This window comes from Columba livia, unplaced genomic scaffold, assembly GCF_036013475.1.
Source record: "Columba livia isolate bColLiv1 breed racing homer unplaced genomic scaffold, bColLiv1.pat.W.v2 Scaffold_148, whole genome shotgun sequence".
In the NCBI taxonomy this organism is placed as follows: Eukaryota; Metazoa; Chordata; class Aves; order Columbiformes; family Columbidae; genus Columba; species Columba livia.
In genome coordinates, this window is record NW_027043044.1 from 56,099 (window position 1) to 64,112 (window position 8,014).

The following is an 8,014-nucleotide window of genomic DNA, read 5'->3' on the forward strand; positions in this document are numbered from 1 at the left end:
TCTTGTGACAAAAAAGCTGTACAATGGGGTTTGTGACAAACACAGTATATCCAATGCGGTTTGAGACACGTAGTACTTTCCAATGGGGTTTGTGACACACACGCTGTCCAATGGGGTTTGTTACACAAACTCTGTCCAATGGGGATTGTGAAACAAAAGCTGTCCAATGGGGTTTGTGACACACACGTGCTGTCCAATGGGGTTTGTGAGAAACACGCTGTCCAATGGGGTTCGTGAATCACACGCTGTCGAGCGGGGTTTGTGACACACACACTGTCCAATAGGGTTTGTGACATACACACGCTATCCAATGGGGTTCGTGACACACATGCTTTCTAATGGGGTTTGTGACACACACGGTATACAATGGGGACTGTGACACACACACGCTGTCCTATGGGTTTTGTGACAGATACACTATCCAGTGGGTTTTGAGGCACACACACTCTGTCAAATGGGTTTTGTGACACACACACTTTCTAATGGGGTTTGTGACACACACCAACTCTCCGATGGGGATTGTGACACAAACACGCTGTCCAATGGGGTTGTGACACACACAATCTGTCCAATGGGGATTATGACACACACTCTGTCCAATGTGGATTTCGACACACACGCTGTGCAATAGCGTTTGTGAAACACACACTTTCCAATGGGGTTGTTACACACACACTGTGCAATTGGGATTGTGACACACAAACGCTGTCCAATGGGGTTCGTGACCCACTCCGTCCGATGGGGTTTGTCATACACACGCTGTACAGTGGGGATTGTGACAAACACGCTGTACAATGGGGTTTGGGACACACACCCCATTGTCCAATGGTCTTGTGACAAACAAGCTGTACAATGGAGTTTGTGGCACACACACTCTACGCAATGTGGTTGTTGACACGTACTACATTCCAATGGGGTTTGTGACACAAACTCTGTCCAATTGGGTTTGTGACTCAGACACTGTCCAATGGGTTTTGTGACACACACACTTTCTAATGGGGTTTGTGACACACACACTGTCCAATGGGGTTTGCGACACAGACGCTGTCCAATGGGGATTGTGACATGCACACTATCCAATAGCGTTTGTGACACACACACGCTATCCAGTGGGGTTTGTGACACACAAACTTTCCAGTGAATTTTGTGACATACACACTCTGACCAATGGTCTTGTGACAAACAAGCTGTATTATGTAGTTTGTGACACACAAACGCTAAACAATGCGGTTTGAGACACGTACTACTTTCCAATGGGGTTTGTGACACACACGCTGTCAAATGGGGTTTGTGACACACACGCTATCCAGTGGTGTTTGTCACACACACTCTGTCCAACGGGGATTGTGACACACACTCGTTGTCCAATGGGGTTTGTGACACACCCACCGTCCAGTGGGGTTTGTGACACACACATAGTCCAATGGGGTTTCTCACACACACTCTGTAGAATGGGGTTCGTGACACAAACTCTGTCCAGTGGGGTTTGTGAAACACACACTGTCCAATAGGGTTTGTGACACACACACGCTATCCAATGGTGTTTGTAACACACACACTTTCCAATGGGGTTTGTGACACAGAGGCTATCCAATGGTATTTGTGACACACACACTTTCCAATGGGGTTTGTGACACACACGCTGTCCAATGGGGTTTGTGACACACACACTGACCAGTATCGTTTGTGAAACACACTCGCTGTCCAACAGGGTTTGTGACACAAGCACTGTCCAATGGTGCTTGTGACACACAGGCTGTTCGATGAGATTTGTGACACACACGCTGTCCAGTGGGGATTGTGACACACATGCTTTCCAATGGGGATTATGACACACACACTCTTTCCAGAGGGGTTTGTGACAAACACACTGTCCAGGGGAGTTTGTGACGCACAAGCTGTCCAATGGGGCTTGTGACACACACACATTCCAATGGGGTTTGTGACACACACACGCTGTCCAATGGGGTTTGTGACACATACACTGACCAATGGTGTTTGTGACACACACGCTGTCAAAGGGGTTTGTGACACACACAGGCTGTCCAATGGAGTTTCTGACACACACGCTATCCAATGGAGATTGTGACACACACAGTCTGTCGAATGGGTCTTGTGACACACACGCTTTCCAATGGGGTTTGTGACATACACTCTGTCCAATGGGTCTTGTGACATAGACACTCTGTCCAGTGGTTCTTGTGAAACACACACTGTCCAATGGGGCTTGTGACACACACACAATTTCCAAAGGTGTTTGTGAAACACCCGCTGACCATTGGGGTTTGTGACACAGATGCTGTCCAATGGGGACTGTGACATACACACTGTCCAATAGGGTTTGTGACACACACACGCTATCCAAAGGGGTTTGTGACACACACACACTGTCCAATGGTGTTTGTGAAACGCATGCTGTCCAGTGGGTTTTGTGACACACACACTGTCCGATAGGGTATATGACACACACAGTATGTCCAATGGGGTTTGTGACACACTTACACTGTCCAATGGGGTTTGTGACACACACACTCTGTCCAATGGGGTTCGTGACACACGTAATCTGTCCAATGGCGATTGTGACACACACGCTGTCCAATGGGATTTGCGACACACACACTCAGTACAATGGGGTATGTGACACACACAATCTGTCCAATGGGGATTGTGACACACGGGCTGTCCAATGGGGTTTGTGACACACACGCTGTCCAATGGGGTTTTTGACACACACACTGACCAGTATGGTTTGTGAAACACACTCGCTGTCCAACGGGGTTTGTGACACAAACACTGTCCATGGTGCTTGTGACACACAGGCTGTTCGATGGGGTTTGTGACACACACGCTGTCCAGTGGGGATTGTGACACACATGCTTTCCAATGGGGATTATGACACACACACTCTTTCCAGAGGGGTTTGTGACAAACACACTGTCCAGGGGAGTTTGTGACGCACAAGCTGTCCAATGGGGCTTGTGACACACACACATTCCAATGGGGTTTGTGACACACACACGCTGTCCAATGGGGTTTGTGACACATACACTGACCAATGGTGTTTGTGACACACACGCTGTCAAAGGGGTTTGTGACACACACAGGCTGTCCAATGGGGTTTCTGACACACACGCTGTCCAATGGAGATTGTGACACACACAGTCTGTCGAATGGGTCTTGTGACACACATGCTTTCCAATGGGGTTTGTGACACACTCTCTGTCCAATGGGTCTTGTGACATAGACACTCTGTCCAATGGTTCTTGTGACACACACACTGTCCAATGGGGCTTGTGACACACACACGATTTCCAAAGGTGTTTGTGAAACACCCGCTGACCTTTGGGGTTTGTGACACAGATGCTGTCCAATGGGGACTGTGACATACACACTGTCCAATAGGGTTTGTGACACACACACGCTATCCAAAGGGGTTTGTGACACACACACACTGTCCAATGGTGGTTGTGAAACGCATGCTGTCTAATAGGTTTTGTGCAACACACTCTGTCCAATATGCTTGTGACACACTCGCTTTCCAATGGGGTTTTTGACACACACACTGACCAGTAGGTTTTGTGACACACACGCTTTCAAATGGGGTTTGTCACACACACACTCTGTCCAATGGGTCTTGTGACACACACGCAGTCCAATGGGGTTTGTGACACACACACTGTCCAATGGTGCTTGTGACACACACGCTGTCAAATGGGGTTTGTAACACACACACTGACCAGCCGGGTTTGTGACACACAAAGGCTGTCCAACGGGTTGTTACACAAATTCTGTGTAATGGGGTTAGTGACACACACACTGTCCAATGGGGAATGTGACACACACACTGTCCAATGGGTATTGTGACACGCACACTCTCTCCAATGGGGTTTGTGACACACACGCTGTCCAATGGGGATTGTGAAACACATGCATTCCAAGGGGGTTTATGACACACAGACTCTGTCCAATGGGGTTTGTGTCAAACACACTGTCCAGGGGGGCTTGTGACTCACAAGCTGTCCAATGGGGATTGTGACACACACGCTGTGAAATGGGGTTTCTGACACGCACACTTTCCATTGGGGTTTGTGACACACACACTGTGTCCAATGGGGTTTGTGACACACACAATCTGTCCAATGGGGTTTGTGACAAACGCGCTGTCCAGTGGGGTCTGTGACACACACACTGTCCAAGAGGGTTTTTGACTCACACACGCTATCCAATGGGGTTTGAGAAACACACACTTTCTAATGTGGTTTGTGACACATGCGCTATCCGATCGGTTTTGTGACACACACAATATCCAATGGGGACTGTAACACAAACACTCTGTCCAATGGTGTTTGTGACACACACGCTCTGCATTGGGGTTTGTGACACAGAGCCTGTCCAATGTTGATTGTGACACACAAACTCTATCCAATATGTTTTGTGGCACGCACACTTTCCAATAGGGTTTGTGTCACACACACGCTATCCAAAGGAGTTTGTGACATACACACACTGTCCAATGGTGTTTGTGACACGCATGCTGTCCAATGGGTTTTGTGATACACACACTGTCCGATAGGGTTTGTGACACACACTCGCTATCCAATGGGGTTTGTGACACATACACTGTCCAGTGGGTTTTGTTATACACACACTCTGTCCAATGGGGTTTGTGACACACTCACTCTGTCCAATGGGGTTTGTGACACACACAGTCTGTCCAATGGGGTTTGTGACACACACAATCTGTCCAATGGCGATTGTGACACCAACGATGTCCAATGGGTTTTGCGACACATAGACTCTGTCCAATGGGTTTTGTGACACACACAATCTGTCCAATGGGGATTGTGACACAAACACTGACTGGGAGGGTTTGTGACACACAAAGGGTGTCCAACGGGTTGTGACACACACGCTGTCCAATAGTGTTTGTGAAACACACTCTGTCCCATGAGGTTTGTGACAGACACACTGTCCAATGGAGGTTGTGACACAAACACACTGTCCAAGGGTTTTCTGACACACACACGCTGTCCCGTGGGGTTTATGACACACACGCTGTCCAACGGGGTGTGTGACACACACAGTCTCTCCAATTGTGTTTGTGACACACACGCTGTCCAATGGGGTTTGTGACACAGACGCTGTGCAATGGGGATTGCGACATACACATTATCCAATAGGGTTTGTGACACGCACAATTTCTAAAGGGGTTTGTGACACACACACACTATCCAATGAGGTTTATGACACACACACTTTCCAGTGGGGTTTGTGACACACACACGCTGTCCCATGGGGTTTGTGACACACACGCTGACCAATTGGGTTTGTAACATACACACTGTCTAATGCGATTTGTGACACACACACGCTGTCCAATGGTGTTTGTGACATGCGTGCTGTCCAATGTCTTTTGTGACACACAGAGTGTCCAACAGGGTTTATGACACAGACACGCTATCCAATGGGGTTTGTGTCACATACACTGTCCAATGGAGTTCGACACACACACTCTGTCCAGTGATGTTTGTGACACACACACTGTCCAATAGTGTTTGTGACACACACTCTGTCCCATGGGATTTGTGACACACACACTGTCCAATGGGGATTGTGACACACACACTCTGTATAATGGGGTTTGTGACACACACACTGTCCAAAGGGGCTTGTGACAAACACGCTGTGTAATGGAGTTCGACACACACACACTGTCCAGTGATGTTTGTGACACACACACTGTCCAATAGGGTTTGTGACACACACACGCTATCCAATGGGGATTGTGACACACACACTTTCTAATGGGGTTTGTGACACACACGCTATACAAAGGGTTTTGTGACAGACGCTCTGTCCAATGGGGTTTGTGACACACACACGCTGTCTAATGGGGTTTGTGACACACACGCTGTCCAATGAGGTTTGTGACACACACAATCTGTCTAATTGGAATTGTGACACACACGCTGTCCAATGGGGTTTGTGACACACAAACTCTGTCCAATGGGTATTGTGACACGCACGCTGTCCAATGGGGTTCGTGACACACGTTCTTTCCAGAGGGGTTTGTGACACACACACGCTGTCCAATGGTTTTTGTGACACACACGCTGTCCAATGGGGTTTGTCATACAGACGCTGTCCAATGGGGATTGTGATACACACACGCTGTCCAATGGGGTTTGTGACACAGACGCTGTCCAATGGGGATTGTGACATACACACGCTATCCAATGGGGTTTGTGACATGCACAATTTCCAAAGGGTTTTGTAACACAAACTCTGTCCCATGGGGTTTGTGACACACACACTGTCCAATGGGGTTTGTGACACACACACGCTATCCAATGGGTTTTGTGACACATAAACAGTCCTGTGGGGTTTGTGACAGACACGCACTGTCCAATGGGCTTTGTGACACACGCAATCTGTCCAATGGGGATTGTGACACACACGCTGTCCAATGGGGTTTGTGACACACACGCTGTCCAATAGGGTTTGTGACACACACAATCTGTCCAATGGGGTTTGTGACACGCACACTTTCTAAAGGGGTTTGTGACACAAACACGCTATCCAAAGGGTTTTGTGACACACACAGTGTCCAATGGGGTTTGTGATACACACTCCGTGTCCAATGGTACTTGTGACACACACGATGTCCAATGGGGGTCGTGACACACACGCTGTTCAATGGGGATTGTGACACACACACGATGTCCAATGGTGTTTGTGACACACACGCTGTCCAATGGGGTTTGTGACACACACTCTGTCCATGGGGTTTGTGACACAAACACACTGTCCAATGGAGTTTGTGACACACAGCCTGTCCAATGGAGATTGCGACACACACACGCTGTCCAATGCTGTTTTTAACACACACGCTTCCAATGGGGTTTGTGGCACACACTCTGTCCAATGGGGTTTGTGGACAAACACACACTGTCCTACGGTGTTTGTGACACACACGCTGTCCAATGTGGATTGTGACACACACGCTGTCCAGTGGGGTTTGACACACACTCTGTCCTATAGGGATTGTGGCACACACACTCTGTCCAACGGGGTTTGTGACACACCCACTGTCCAATGGGGTTTGTGACACACACATAGTCCAATGGGGTTTGACACACACACAACCTGTCCAATGATGTTTGTGATACACACGCTGTCAAATTGTGTTTGTGACACCCACTCTCTCCAATGGGGTTTTTGCCACAGACACTGTCCAATGGAGACTGTAACACACACACTCTGTCCAATAAGATTTGTGACACACACGCTGTCCAATGGGGATTGTGAAACACACACTGTCCAAGAGGGTTTGTGAAACACACTTTGTCCAACGGGGTTTGTGACACACACGCTCACCAATGGGGATTGTTACATACACAATGTCCATGACGGTTTGTGAGACACACTTTGTCCAATGGGGTTTGTGGAAAAACACACACTGTCCAATAGGGTTTGTGACACACACACGCTATCCAATGTTTGTGAAACACACACATTCTAACGGGGTTTGTGACACACACTCTATACAAAGTGTTTTGTGACACACACACTGTCTAATGGTGATTGTGACACACACACGATGTCCAATGATGTTTGTGACACACTTGCTGTCCAATGGGGTTTGTGATACAGACGCTGTCCAATGGGGATTGTGACACAAACACGCTGTCCAATGGGGTTTGTGAAACACACGCTGTAAAATAGGGTTTGTGACACACACAATCAGTTTTTGTGACACGCACACTTTCTAAAGGGGTTTGTTACACAAACACGCTACCCAAAGGGTTTTGTGACAGACACAGTGTCCAATGGGGTTTGTGATACAATTGCTCCATCTCAGTCCTGCAGCCCAACACTACTTTTTATTCTTCCTTCCCTTTCTCCTGCTCCCTTCGCTTTCTCCCTCTGTCCCATATCTTTCTTCCCGACTTGTCTCTTGGAGACTTTGGGCCAAATTGGCTCTAAGTCTGGCCATGGTTTGACAAGTTTTCAG